Below are 14814 nucleotides of genomic sequence, written 5' to 3'. Positions count from 1 at the left end.
TGATCCTGGGCCTGATCGCTTCCAAGCAGCCCCAGGAACTAGAGCTGCCCCCGACCCTGCGGTCCGCGGAGAGGGTGTCATCAGGACTTATTTACTTACTTATTCAGAGTCTGTTCTTTACCCTCACCATGTTTCAGAAAGGAGGTAAGATAGCTTACAAAAATATCCGTGGTGGTTTAAAAAAAAAACAAAAGGTGAAACAGATATGTGGGAAAAAAAAAAAAAAGAACATGACTCTATGGTTTAAATACATAAAACACATACTGAAGGATTCTGTGCCGAGACCTGAAGTCTGACTTGAAGTGGGATGCCAGGCTTCCTAGCAACCCCGGGGAAGAAAGACGAAAGATCCGATACAACATTCTCCGCATCCCCCAAATGAAGCAAAGCAGGCTTCTCTGGTACCGAGAATAATGTCTCCCCGTGGCTTCTCACAAAGCAGGTATTTGGGATGGAGAGAAGCATGTGCCCAATGCTGTCCCACCAGAGAAAAGGGGGAGAAGCCTACACAGCCCCAAAGACCCCCCAACTCCCATCCCGTCTATTCCTACTCCCCTTACCCTGCCTTCCACTGGAGTCCTCCGAAAACCTCCCAAGAATCTTTCTTGTACCACTTTTATGGGTTTTTGTCATACGTGCACGCTCAGCTACGTGACAATTTACTATATTCTAAATCAACTCGCTTGTGCGCCTAAATAAATCCATTAAAGAAGCTTTGCACCCCTGCTCTAATAAGAAAATCAGAATCAATTTCCAGAAATGTTAAGTGGCCACAAAATAAATGCAATAAATTGAAACAAGTCAATGTGATTTTTTTATACTCTGGCGCTGGACCCTCCAAGGGCTGCATGCCTCTGGCTATTCTCCACCCGTTAGAAGAAGAAAATCAGCCAGCATTTGGGGTCAAAGACACACCAGCCACAAACTAAAAGTTTCTCCTTGATACTCAACAACCAGAAGCCTGGGAGAGAATTCAAAAGGGACCAGGCATCTGACCGCAGGATTCTGTGATATCAAAGCCCCATCTGAGTTACACAGAGAACAGTGGTGCTCAAAGGGCATCCGGACCACCACCAACCTGGAAAGTGAGTGTAGCCATGGCAACCAGGTAAGGCTCGTTCCCAGGTACCAATCTATGCCCCCCCCCCCTTCAGGGTGAAGTGTCACAGTGCTTCTCTTCACATTAAAGAAAGTACCAGTTTGTAGCAGATTGGGAATTTTAAAACAGGTCCTACTCCACCGAGGGTGTGAGGTGCGCTGCTGGAAAATCTCTGGTACCTGCTGGGGCTGCGTCCACGTTCTGGGAAACAGGGATCATGACATTGTCCTCAGGAAAGTTCAGTTGCAGTAAAGTTCACGAGCGTAAATTCATCTGACACTGCGAACGGGCTCATTCATTCCCTGGCAAGTGCCTGCTGTGTCCTGGCTCTCCTCTCATTAGCTCTGGAGTCCTTTGTTGAAATCTGCTCTATTCCACATTTTGAAATGGATTATGCAACATCATCACCATCACCACCACCACCACCATCACTGCCACCACCATCACCAGCAACATCATCCTCAGCACTACCACCATCGATACCATCACTGCCACCACATACATTACCACCATCATCACTACCACCATCACCACCATTACCAACAACAGCACCATCACTGCTACCACCACCTCACTACCACCATCACCACTGTCAATCCCACCACCATCACCATCACCACCATCACCATCATCACTACCACCAGTACCATCACTGCCACCACCTACTTTACCACCATCATCACTATGACCATCACCACCATCATCACATCACACCCTCACCATCACCACCACTACCAACAACAGCACCATCACTGCTACCACCACCATCACTACCATCACCACCATCACCATCATCACTACCACCAATACCATCACTGCCACCACCTACATTACCACCATCATCACTACCACCATCATCACCACCATTGTCACCACCATCACCACCACTACCAACAATCATCACTGCTACCACCACCATCACCACCATCATCACATCATACCCTCACCATCACTACTACCACCATCACCACCATCATTCCCACCACCATCACCAGCATCACCACGACCACTATCAATACCATCACTGCCACCACCTACATCACAACCACCACCTACACCATCGTCACTGCCACCATCACCACCATCACCACCACTACCAACACCAACACTATCACTACCACCATCATCACCAGCCCCACCATCACCATCACAGCCATCACCACCATCCCCACCACCATCTTCACGAGAACAACACTGCCACCACCGCCACTATCACAGCAGCTCCCACTGACACAGCCATCACCATCTGCCAGACACTGACCCTATTCCTGGACCTGTAAGTATAACTGACCCACGTAATCCTCCTCGCAACCCTCGGGACCATCATTGCCTCCACTTTGCAGATGAGACACAGGTGACCAGAGATAACATAAAGTGGGCCAATGAATGGCAGGGGTCAGCATCACACACGGCAGGTAGGCTCCTGGCCCTCTTCTCGTCCCCTTTCTGCCCGATTCCTAACACTGGGCTGCCTCGGTGAACCAGCCACCTAGCAGGTGGTATGAGGTGTTCCCGCCCTGGAGGCCAGCATGGGACCAATGCAGGGGCAGCACTCACAGAGGAAGAGGTGGGTAGAGGTGCAGCCCACACCCCCTGCCCCTCACACCACGGTTCATGCCCGCATTCCTGCCTTCCTTCAGTGACTGGTGCCCTGCTGGTCTAGGCACCACCAGTGGAGGAAACAGCAGGCAAGGTCCCCGCCCACCTGACGGACAAATTCTGGTCGCTGGGAACACAACACAGCAGCAAAGGCACCCCGGATTTCGGTAGAGTGTGGGACTAGGGGACCCACTTTATTTTTTTTGTTTGTTTGTTTGTTTTTTTAAAGATTTTTTATTTTATTTATTCATGAGAGACACAGAGAGAGATAAAGAGAAGCAGAGACACAGGCAGAGGGAGAAGCAGGCTCCATGCAGGAAGCCCGACGTGGGACTTGATCCCGGGTCTCCAGGATCACGCCCTGGGCTGCAGGCGGCGCTAAACCGCTGCGCCACCGGGGCTGCCCGGGGACCCACTTTAAATGGGGAGCTGGAGAGGGCTGCTCTGAGGAGGTGACATTTAACCTTTAACCAAGTGACAAGTGCTCTTAGTGAGGGAAGGGAAGGAGCAACCATGGGAACAATCTGACAAGTTCAAAGGGCGTGAGGAAAGGTCACCACGGCCGGAGCACCGTGCGCAGTGGGGAGAGAAAGAGACAGAAGACCCCAGCGGTGGCCACGTGTAGCTCAGCCGTGGGGACTGGCTCATCCTCAGAACCACCTACGGGGTGGTTAAGGTCAGGGCCACGGTCACAAGTGAGGAAAATGTGGATCCGGGCCACCAAGCAAGCACGCCAGGAGCCAGGCTTCAAACCCCCACGGTCTGCGGCTCCAGGCCCATGCCCCCCCCGATCCCCGGCTACGTGGCCACCGCACCACAGAGATGGAAGGTGACATTGGTGATGGAGCCTGGATGTCATTCAAGGGCAAGAGGAAGCAGGGACGGGGCGAGCTCTGATTTACACTTGGAGAGCCTCCCCCAGGCCTGAGCAGAAGGCGGCCCACAGAGGCCAAGGGCAGGTGCGGGAACCCACCAGAAGGCTGTGTGGTTGCCCAGGGGCCAAGGGGCAGTAGGTGCAGCAGCACAGCAGCCGAGGAGCCAGAAAGCTCACCCCGAGCTGGGGACAGCGGTGGAGGCGGTGAGTGGAGATGTCACAGAACAGGGGGACCCGGACACACAGGCAGGACTCAGGGGACTAGGGAAAACCAAAGAGGACACTGCAGCAAAGACATGGGGGCTGCCCTGGGGGCCCCGCTGGGCTCCGGGGCCTGGACTCGAGCAATTTGCCTTCTGTGGCAGATTCCGCCCTCCCCTCCATCCACTCCACATTTCCGTGTGTCCCCCAAATGCACGAGCAGGGCCAGGGGCGATGTGATCCCCACCAGCAGCTCCCGGTCACCAGGCGCCCCCAGCCCAGAGGAGGTGCGGAAGCCTCGGGATTCCTGCAGAACAGGACGCAGGAACAAAAGTGTACAAATGTTCAACAGGAAGAACCTCAGAGGCGCCTCCTATCACCGAGAGGGGCCTGATGCCGTTTACATACTTCCCAGGACGGTGAGCTCCCCTCTCACCACCGGCCAGCGGCGCGCTGCGGATACCACGGAGAGCCTCCACCTCCAGCACAGCACCCTGGGCCCCCTGGGCCCGTGCCCGGGCCACCACCAAACGGGACTGCGAGGCCCCTGCGCACACAGGCCAGCGCCAGGCCAGGACGCCCCGAAGCCAACCCACTCCTGGAAGCGCCTGCGCTGGGCGAGCACAGCTCCCTGCTGCTTTGTTCTCAAGCGGGAGAGGTCAGCCGTGGCTCACCAGGCACTTGAGGAAAGCCTGTCACGTGAAAAAGAGACCATGAGAAACACGGGGGGGAAAAGAAACTCCCCAGAAGAAAGAGATGAGTCAGGAGGCAGATTATTTAATTTAAAAATACAAACTCCAAGGAGAAGCCTCAGAGAGGACGTGCGTGCTCGCAGGGAGTTGATCGCTGGCTGTCCCCGCCCCACAGAGCCCGGCTCGCCCTCTGGAATCACTAGGGACAAACCCCACCCTTTCTTTCCAAGGCTGCCATCCCGTCCCCCACATCTGTTCTAGAATAAAGAGCCGCGGCCCCCCAGCATTCTTGCAAATTCCAGTCTGCCAACGTACTTCGGAAAACACAAGGTCCCAAAGTGAACCCAACTTCTAGCAGAGGGTCAAGCTGGACCCCAAGCCCCCTCACTCTGTACACTGTGCAGCACCTCCCCGAGGGCGAGGCGTAGACCTGGGGCTGAGGAGGTGATTTTAGGGGCCTCAGGGACCCAGCTGAGTGGGTGGTGGCTGCTACGATGATTCTGACACCTGCTGACGTTTGTGGATCTGAGTGTTTGAACCTTGGCGGAGGTCACGTCTAGTTCGAGCTAAACGGTCCGACGTCACCGTTGTGGAGTTATGCAAGCGACACCAGCGTTCCGCTTCAAGGCTTAACCAAAGACTGCCGTTGAGAATGAGCTCAGGTTAAAAAAAAAAAAATGACTTTGGGTCAACAGTAAGGAGACTTGAATTAAAACAGTCACCAACTATGCTGCTAAGAGAGGCAGACAAACCACGAAGGCAGGAGAGGGCCGCGGGTGCGTGTTCGGTCCCGTCCCGCCACCGCCTCGGGGAGCAGAGCGGCGACGCTGCGCAGGTGCGCCTGGACCCCCCTCTTCTCACAAGCCCGTCCTGCTCCACCGGCCGGGCAGGGAGCCCCCACCCCGGGAGGGCAGGGCCAATCCCGAGGGGCAGCTCGCCCGCCCATCCCTCCCTTTCCTGCCCACCCCGAGCCCACTCCCACCGGCCCCACCTCGCACCTTCACCTGCGCCCGCCGCCCGCCCGGGGCCATCACGGGTCTCCCGGGGATGCCGCCGTGACCTCTGGCTAGTCTGCCCCTCGCTTCTGCACTTGGCGGCTCTACACGGAGGCCCGGGGCCCTTAATCCTGAGTCGATGGTGAGTCTCTGAGTCTGAAACCCTGCCATGGCTCCCAGCACACTGTGAGCTAAAGCCACCGTCCTGGTGGCACACATACCCCCCACCCCCCACCTCCCTGGCTGTCTCCTGCCACCATGGCTATCTGTCCCAGACCCTCCGGTGGGCTCCCACTGGGGTCTCCACACTGGCAGCTCCTTCCCCGAAGCTCTTCCCCCCTCCAGATCCACATGGCTCCTTCCAAGCCTTGCACAAACGTCACCTCCTCGGGGACGCCTACCCTGACACTCTATTTCAATCCTCGGTGCACTCAGGATTCCTGCACCTGCCCTCCTCCTGTGCATTTCCCACAACACTTACCACGAGCACAGGAACTACTTATTGTTTGTCTCCCCAACCGGGGTGCAGGCCCCGGGAGGCCGGCAATCCTGTCTGCTTTGCTCCTCCTGTCCCGGTCACCAGGACAGGGCTCGCACACTCCAGGCACCTAGAAGACTTGGGTCCAGCTCAGTGCAGAGGCCTGATTCCCACCCACGTCCACTTCTTGTGGGGCCTGGCAGTGAGCTTCATGAATCTAAGCGGGGTGTTTGAAGCCCCTCAGCATTAAACTCCTCCGCGCTGCTGAGGAGGGCACTCGATGGATGAGCACTGGGTGTTATACTATATGTTGGCAAATCAAACTTCATTAAAAACAAAAAAACAAAAAAACAAGGATGCTTGTGAGAGGGAGGTAGACAGTCAGAGAAGGGCAGGTGACAGAAGAATCAAAGGCCAGATGAGAGATTTGAAGATGCTGCACTGCTGGCTTTGAAAATGATGAAGGGGGGACGCCTGGGTGGCTCAGCGGTTGAGCATCTGCCTTTGGCCCAGGGCATGATCCTGGAGTCCCGGGATCGAGTCCCACATCGGGCTCCCTGCATGGAGCCTGCTTCTCCCTCTGCCTCTCTCTCTCTCTCTGTCTTTCATGAATAAATAAATAAAATATTTTTTAAAAAATGGCAAAGGGGCTAGAGGCTAAGGCATGCAGGGGAGCTCTGCAAGCTGGAAAGGAGGAAATCGGGTTCTTCTCCGGGGCCTCCAGAAGGAATGCAGCCCTGCCGACACCTTGATTCTAGGATCTGTAATCTCCAGAACTGTGAGATAATAAATGTGTGTTTAAAAAAAATAAATAAAAACAAAACAAAACAAAAAACCCAGTCCTCCATGCTGGCTTGGCCGCCCAAGCAGTCTGTCAAAATATATATTCGACTCTTGAGTATGTCAGCCAGACTATTAATGCTTTCATCGATTCCTATCATCTACCCAGTTGATTAACTGTCAAGTTGCTAAGGCGAATGCTGATGGTTCAGGGCCTAGAGCCCTGTGACATTCCTTTGGAGAGAGCCTGCGGTGGTCAAACTACCATTATCACAATGTTTTATGAAATTTCGAACATTCAGAAAAGTAAGGGGAAAAAGTACAATCAACAATCATACGCAAAGCACCCAGACTCTTCCATTAACATCTTGCATTTCCTTCCTGTGCGTGTGCGCGTACGTGTGCGTAATCTCCGCCTAGAAACATACCCTCCAGGAAAATTCAGAGATTGGCACACTCTCTCTGCAACATCCAGTCGTAGACATTACGTCATGAGTATGCTTGTGTTCCAATAAAACGTTATTTACAAACCCAACAGCAGCCCACAAGCCCAGGGAGTAACAAGAGCTTGCACATGGTGAAACTTTCTCCCAATAGGTTCAGCCACAGCCCCCCACGAGGAAGCCGTGCGGTGGTGGTGGGGGGGGGACCCAGGATGGGAAGCCAAGGGCAGTGAGATGGGCTGTCGTGCCCGAGCACCCACCAGCTCCTCACGGGGAGCGGAAGCCCGAGGCCTGCCTCCGAGCTCCGGGTGAGCACTACCTGGAGGGGTGGGCGGCCAGGGCCCAGCGCCACTCTCTGCACCACAGCACAGGGAACAAAGTGGGCTTAGGGTCAGTGGGCTCAAGATGGGATTGAGAGCAAGGCCCTCCCACCCCTAAGCCTCACTCTGCCCATCTGTAAGACGGTAGCAATGATGGGACCTGCCCCCCAGGCCCAGGTGGGGGGCAGCTGGGCAGCACGTGCTCACACGGTGAAGCGCTGCTGGGAAGAACAGATGAAACGTTCTATTTCCAAAAGGCGAATTTAACACCACCCAATTTCTATTGTGCCATTTGCTTGTAGCAGAGCCCATGTGGAAAAAAGAAAAAACAAGGAGAGAAGGAGGCAGGAGGAAGGCAGGCGTGAGAGCCTCCTGTGAAGTGGCCTGGTGCCGGCGACACCCACGGCCCAGGGCTGGCACCCCATCTCCCACACACCCAGACCCCGGATGCGCTTTTCCCCCGGATGTGAGCCCTGCAGCTGCAGCTCCGGCACAGCTCTCTAGCTGGTACTCTATCCCCATCTTTGTCCCCAGGCAGGTTGAGGCAGGTGCCTCGGGCCCTCCGTTTATGGGGTTCTCCTGTTAACAGGTGGGGGTTGATTCACGGAGAAACCACAGAAGTCGGGAGCTTATGTATCAGGTGAGAATTAGCATGCTTTTAACCCCACCCCAGGAGAGGACTTGATAGCGGTACTGGTCAGACATCCCCAAAGAGATGTGGGCCAGGTGCATAATCATGTTCCTGGGATGAACTGCGACAGCGACCAACCATGTGTCAGAGCTGCGTGTGTGCCCCCCCCCATGTGCCCACTACACCCAGAGCCGCTTTGCTCTAACACACGTTGTCTTGACTCAGCCGCTTTATGCACACACGGGAAAGCACAGCTGCGTCCCAAGCCCTATGACTGTTCTCGGCGTGTTAATATGATGTTTGAACTTGCAGAAAAGAATTAAGAATAGTATAATGAGCAGCCCAGGTGGAGCAATTATTAGTGGTTTGCTGTATGTGCCTCCTATGTTCACACACGCACCTGTTACGGACAGTGGGCAGGGCCAGGCCATCTCAGAGGATGCTAAAGCAGACGCTCTGCCTGCAAGTGGTTCATCCCCCTAAAGTAATAGGATCACAGCTAACACAACTATGAGAACACTCCCCTCACTCCCAAATCCCAGCCCCTTTAGTAAATAAAGTTTTCATCCAAACTTTGATTTATTTCCCCGTCACGTTCACCTCCAACCACATGGACAGGATATACAACCAATAAAAATCTCCTGCTCTGCTGTCTGAGTATTTCTTAAATTGGCTTGCCTTCCCCAGACCGAGGCATCTTGCAGCCCCTAAATATTTACTGACCCTGCCCTGGGATCTGCATCAGTGATTCTGAGCAGCACCTGACCAGCAGCATCACCTTTGAACCTGTTAGAAATGCAAATTCTAAAATGAAATGAAATGAAATGATGAAATAAAATAAAAAAATAAAATAAAATAAAATAAAATAAAATAAAATAGAAATGCACATTCTCACACCCACTCCGGGCCAGCAGAACCAGAAGCTCTGCAGGTGGATCCTGCAGTCACTGGTGTGACCATCCACCCCCACCCCCACCTCCCCTCCTGGGGATTCGAAGGCAGGTTCTCACACCCTGAGAGCAACTGGAAGAATGGTCCCTCCGGTCAGGTGCTCCCTCCACCAGGGAAATAGCATAGAAATAAAATGAAAGGACGGGTTTTATTTTGTATGTACCTTTCGAAGTGAATTGGGAATATCTGAACTTCCTGCCCGAGTAATAACCGCGCGATACGCTCTGGCAAAGACTATTTCCGCCCCACCAACCACAGATGCAGAACCCAGGAACCTCTGCAAAAACATGGGATTCAGCTGTGACATGTCAAATTATGTCAAGATGCAATGAAGAAACAGAGCTAAAAATAGCACCACAAGGCTGAGCACGGAGGGCTCTGGTTCATCAGCGCCAGGACCAGAGAGACACGGCCTCCAGCCCCTCCTCAGGCCCCGAGAGGCCCCGGGCAGGAGGAAGGAGCTGCTCCGTCCATATGTCATGTGCCCTCGTGCCCACGACACCGTGGGGGCAAAGCGCAGGGCTCCAAGGGAGGCAGGAGTGAGCAGGTTGCTCCTGAGGAGGATACTTGATGGTTTAAAAATAGAATGTTCTGAGCGTACACGATATGAACAGTCACCCCGCGAGCAGAGCTATTGCGTTATGTAACGGCGATGTCATTAAAGACGCCGTGAGACACGGGTCGCGGGTCGATAATGCAGGTCAACTGCTCCGCAACCGAAGAGTCTACACCAAAAACAAATCCAAACGAAAAACCCCACAGACACGTCTCTAGCCCTTGCGCGTAGAGAGAGGCCTGCGAAGTGCTGTGCTGCTGATGGGTGTGGCTCGGGGAGGGACACTAACGGCGGGGGGGGGGGGGGGGTGGACAGAAACCGGCGACTCCACTGTGCCTTGTTCCTTTAGCTCGGCCCCTAAAAGCCGGGAGGTGAAACAGCAGGTCTCGCTGGCCGTGGTTGCTTCTGCGGAGGGTGGCACCTAAGTGACAGCTGAGACGGCTCCGGGACAACGTCGCCCTGCTCCTCCGCCCCAGCAAACGGTGGACCCCTGACGATTTCTGAATGAACTTCAAGCAGGCTGTTTTTCTGCTGACTGGGTTATTCTTAGAGTTTGGAAGTGGTGCCATCATTATGCATGTGCATAATTCCCTAATTCATCCTTGCAGAGCAGCATGCCCGGGACTCGGCACCACCACCGCCACGCAAATGCTAAATTACCACCCTGCCTCCCTACGCCACCCTCCACCTCCCCCACCCCGGCCCCCAGGAACAGAGCAAGCATTTCGGGGGAGGGGGGCTCTGCAGGCTGGCAACTAACTGCCCTCTCCGGGAGTCCCCGGGACTTCATTTCCCTCGGAGTCCAAAAACTTGCAGCTGAGCAGCACAGCGGGGTGCCATCGGGAACCAATTTTGCTTCCAGGAACTTTGCGCAACCCGTATTAACACTTGGAATCGGTTCCCCCATCCCCCTCTGCAGCCACAGCTCCAAACAGCCAACCTCACTTGCAAGCCGGGTTTTTTTTTTCAGAATCCCGAACCCACAAAGGATACTAAACGTAAAAATGACAGAAAAGCAAAAAACGCGTGCTCCTCCCCACCTCCTGCCTCCCAGCCAGGAGTCCTCCCCGGTGGGGATCCCACAGGGACACGGACTCCTGCTCCAGCAGCAGCGTTTATTCCAAACACGAAATGAAGGTTTCAATCTCCGACGTCGGAAACCTCCCCTACTTTAAATTTTTACGAAACCCCGGCTTTCGAATAGAACCCCCACCCCGTGCTGTCAAAATGCACATCGGGGACAATCTATTATTTCCTGGAAATTTTCTTACAGGCTGGAGATGAAAAGGCATCCAGGTGGAATTTTTATTTTTAGCCCAGAAGGAATAGGGTCAAAATAACATTCACGTGGAAACAAAAGAGCGGGGCTTTGTAGCGGATCCGGGGCTGCCAGCAAACGCTGGCCTGCTCCACCAGAGGCATGGAGAGGACTTGGGGTTTTTTTTTGGGGGGGGGAGCGGACAGCACCCATCCCTCAGCCCAGGCTCCAGACATGGACATTTGATTCAAGGGCGCCAACAGTGCCATTCTCCGGCTGCCCCTGCTGCTGCTAACGCTTGCAAAGCCTTGGACTTTTAGAGCCCCTGCACCCCCCACCCTGCCAAGAGATGCCCACCGCTCTCCCTCCCCCCGCATGTCTGGGAGCACTCCACTTACCTTATGGTCAAAGAACGGGGCTGAACTACAGTCCTCATCCTCCCAGGAAACTCCGTCTCCCTTCGGGCTCCTGGATCCTGTCCCCCTAAACCTCTCCTGGAGGTAGGGCTTGGCAGAGAGCCCCCGCAGCACTCAGGACGAGCTCAGCTCCCAAAGAACCTCCAACCCCCAGCCCGGCACGACACTGCAATTGTCAGCAAGCTCCTGTCTGCCTTTTGGGGCTGAACACCGTTATTATCTGTAAACATTTTTAAATATAGACATTGCAGGAGTACGGGCTTGGGGTGGGGTGAAGAGGGCCGCTCGGGGCTGAGGAGCCAGCTCAGGGGACCACGCACCAGGCCCCAGCCCCCACCAAGCCCCCCGCTCTGCTCAGTGCCACGATGTGTCACCCAGCGCTGGCAGGACACCGCTCAGGCCAGCAGCGGGCCGGAGCCTGGCAAAATCGCCAAACCACAGTCTGAAATCCCACCTACAAAACCCACCGTGCCAGCAACCTCTCCTGGCCTCAGGCAAGGGCCACTGGGTATGGCGAACCTCTCCCTTGTCCCCGGGCCCTGGCGCTGCCACATTGACCTTGGGGAGAGGGCACCTCGGCTGTGCAAAGTCGGGAGCCAGCTGCTGCAGTCTTAGACCAGGGAGGCTGCCCAGAGCCAAGCCCCAGGGACCACGGCCGAGGACGGGATTCAGAGCTGTGGGACGCCAGTGAGAAGGGGCCCAGGGCAGGGTTTCCCAAGCTCAGCCCCACTGCTGCCTGGGGCCACATGCTTCTCTGCTGTGGGCCCGGCCCGTGCACTGTCATAGGATGCTAGGCGGCCTCCCTGGTCTCTCCCCACTAGATGCCAGGAGCACCCCCCACCCCACGGTGACAACCAAAGTGTCTCCAGACATCACCCATGTCCCCTGGGGGCAGAGCTGCCCTGTTGAGAACCTCTGGGCTACAGAAAGGCAGCTGTGGGTCTGAATCAGGAACTGCATGACTGTGTGAACTTGGGATTCGCTCCTCTGGGCCTCAGTGTTCTCATCTGCAAAGTGGGCAGTAGGGCCATGAAGAACTGAGCCCAGGCCCAGGGCGGATGAGTGGAGCTCTCACCCAGAGGGGTCCAGACACTTCCTGCCCAAGAGAGGGGCCGGGCTCTGCGGCCACACGCTGCAGCCGGGCATCACTCCCCTGTGCACTTCTGCTCACCCAACTGTGCAAGGGCACGCTCCCCAGGCCGGGTGAGCTGAGCTGAGCTGAGGTATGCGGAGTGCCATCGCACAGCAAAGGAGCTGGGGGAGGGGGTTCCAGAGGGCGGAGGAAGGCAATCCTGAGGGCAGGACTCCTGGGAGAGCCAGGTCCCCTCTGAACTGTCCCTGGGTGAGCATGTGAACCCTGAACATTTTTCCAGAGTTATTCCACATTTAGGGTCTTTTTGGAAACCTCTAATTCCAGGAGCCAATGATAGGTTGCTCTTGCCTTTTAGAAAAGAGAACTTGCCCTGCTGATGACACCTCTACTCCATCTTGCCTGGGAGCTGCTGCGCACTTACCACTGAGGCTGGCAGCCCATCTCTGCCCCTTCCAGGGGGAGGGAGAGCAGAGGACCGAGACCCCAGCTGAGGGCAGACGGCGGAGGTTTAACCTGGTTGCTTTCCCTCACCTCCCGCTCAAGGTGTTTCTAGAGGCAGCACAGGGCTTCCAGGCCTCTGGAACAGCGTGGTCTCTCTGCCAGGCCCCGTGCAGAGGCCTTGCAGCCCTACCTGACCTCACCCTCACGCACGGGAGTCCCAAGGGCAGGCACTTCTATGATCCCTCTGTCTGGTGGGGAAACTGAGGCTCAGAGAGGTAGAGTGAGCGGCCCAAGGCCACTCATTAGGAGGTGGCTGGGGAGGGTCACAGACACTACCTCTGACTCTGAGCCTGAGTGTGACCCTCTGTGGCTCTAAAACAACAGCACCCAGGGAAACTGAGTCACTGCCCCAGCTCAGACACAAGTTCCAAACAAAGCCTGGAGCAAGTCCTGATCCCGGGGAGTAGAATTCCAGGGGTCCATTCCAGGTGCCTTCGCTCCCCAGGGGCCCCTCCAAGCCAACTGAGCCCTTGTCCCATGCTGAGCCCCAGAACTGGCTGTGAGCAGGTGCAAGAGAACCCAAAGCCTTCTTCCCCAGCCAGGTCACTGAGTCACGCGTGGTTAACCACAGAAACTCCCTCAGCACAGTGCCAGCCTCCCCGGAGGCAGTCGGCACCCTGGGGCTAGTTTCCATGAGGATGATCCATTGCCAGACTCCCCCCACCTGTATTTCACGAGCCCATCTACTGCCAGGAACTGCCGATATCAGGTCGTCTGAATCCTCGCAAGAGGCCAGGGATGGAGGAACTCTCCCCATCCCACAGAGGGGGAAACTGAGACCAGAGGCAGCTCAGGAGGCAGCAGGTGGGGGGGGCGGGGTTACTGGACCCCGCCTTCGGACATTCCTGCCACTGTAACACACGAACCCTGAGAAGACAAACGGATTAGGGTTGTCCCAGAAAGACACCCCGAGAGCTCCAAGTTTATTGAAATCCATATACCATATTGACTCGGGTGTCAGGAGCCACACGTGAAGTGGGGTGCCCTCCTGCCCCCAGATACCTCACAATTCACTGGAACAGACATAGCCCATCTATCAGCAACTCACCCCAGCTCCTCCTCCAGAGTCTCCCTTTCTCTTCCACCCCAACCCCTCTGACTCCAGCCCAGACTGAGCCACGCTCACCTGTCGCCTGGAAGCCCCCACGGGCCTCCACCTGTCTCCCCACTAACGGAGAGCCGCCCTGGTGTCCATCTACCCCAGCAAACCCCCTGCATCCTCTGGGGCGTGTGGGTCAGAGGGCAGACCTCCTCCACACATGGCTGAGGAACCGGATGGCAGAGGGTGGGGAGGCCGGGAGGGAGCTAGATTCCAAAGTGCACAGTCGTGCCCACAGAGAAGAGAGGCGGTGTGGGCTGCTCACACGCCATTGGTTCCACGCACCGAGTCCGGGCAAGGTCCACTCAATGCTCACATCCCAGAAGGTGCCCCATCGCTGTCCCGAAGTCTAGGTGAGCCAGAGGGACCAGAAGGGCACGCAGGATGCCTGCGGTCACACTAACACGCACAGAGCATCGGGTGCCCCGGCCCAGGACCACTGCTCCCAGATCAGGACTCCGCTCCTGACCCCGCGTGAGGGCACCTCATTCACAGCCCCAGACAGGCGGGTGTTATTATCGCCTCCACTTTAGGGATGGGAAACTGAGGCAGCGGGTGCCCACAGTGATGAAGCTGAGCGCAGCTTCTCAGTCCGAGCACCACGGACACGGGGGCCGTGCGGGTCTCTGCAGCGGGGCTGCCCCGTGGGTCAGACGGCGCTCAGCAGCGCCCGGGGCTGCCCCGGTCTGTGCCGACAGAGCTGCCCCCCGCCCCGGCTGTGACGACCCCAAATGCCTCTGGATGCGCCAAAGCCGCTGCCGGTGGAGACACCAGGGTGTCAGAGGTGGGGGGGGGGTGGCCTTTGCCTCTCGCTGGGGTCTCAGACTT

At 56.0% G+C, this 14814-nt stretch overlaps 1 protein-coding gene across 3 annotated transcripts in view; it reads right to left on the bottom strand.

Moving 5' to 3' along the window:
• The window catches only part of PHACTR3 (phosphatase and actin regulator 3), a 210408-nt gene that overhangs the window by 137347 nt on the left and 58247 nt on the right, over positions 1 to 14814 (bottom strand). Inside the window, exon 1 of one of the 3 annotated variants that reach the window (XM_038572759.1) lies at positions 11276 to 11855. The exons of the other annotated variants lie outside the window; for them this stretch is intronic. The gene's annotated coding sequence lies outside the window, so the exon portion shown is untranslated. Of the gene's footprint in view, positions 1 to 11275; positions 11856 to 14814 lie in introns of those variants that run through there. 3 annotated transcript variants of the gene reach the window in all.

Source organism: Canis lupus, chromosome 24, assembly GCF_011100685.1.
Source record: "Canis lupus familiaris isolate Mischka breed German Shepherd chromosome 24, alternate assembly UU_Cfam_GSD_1.0, whole genome shotgun sequence".
Classification (NCBI taxonomy): domain Eukaryota; kingdom Metazoa; phylum Chordata; class Mammalia; order Carnivora; family Canidae; genus Canis; species Canis lupus.
Note: the sequence above shows the minus strand (reverse complement) of the source record. Positions and strands in the feature narration are given on the sequence as shown.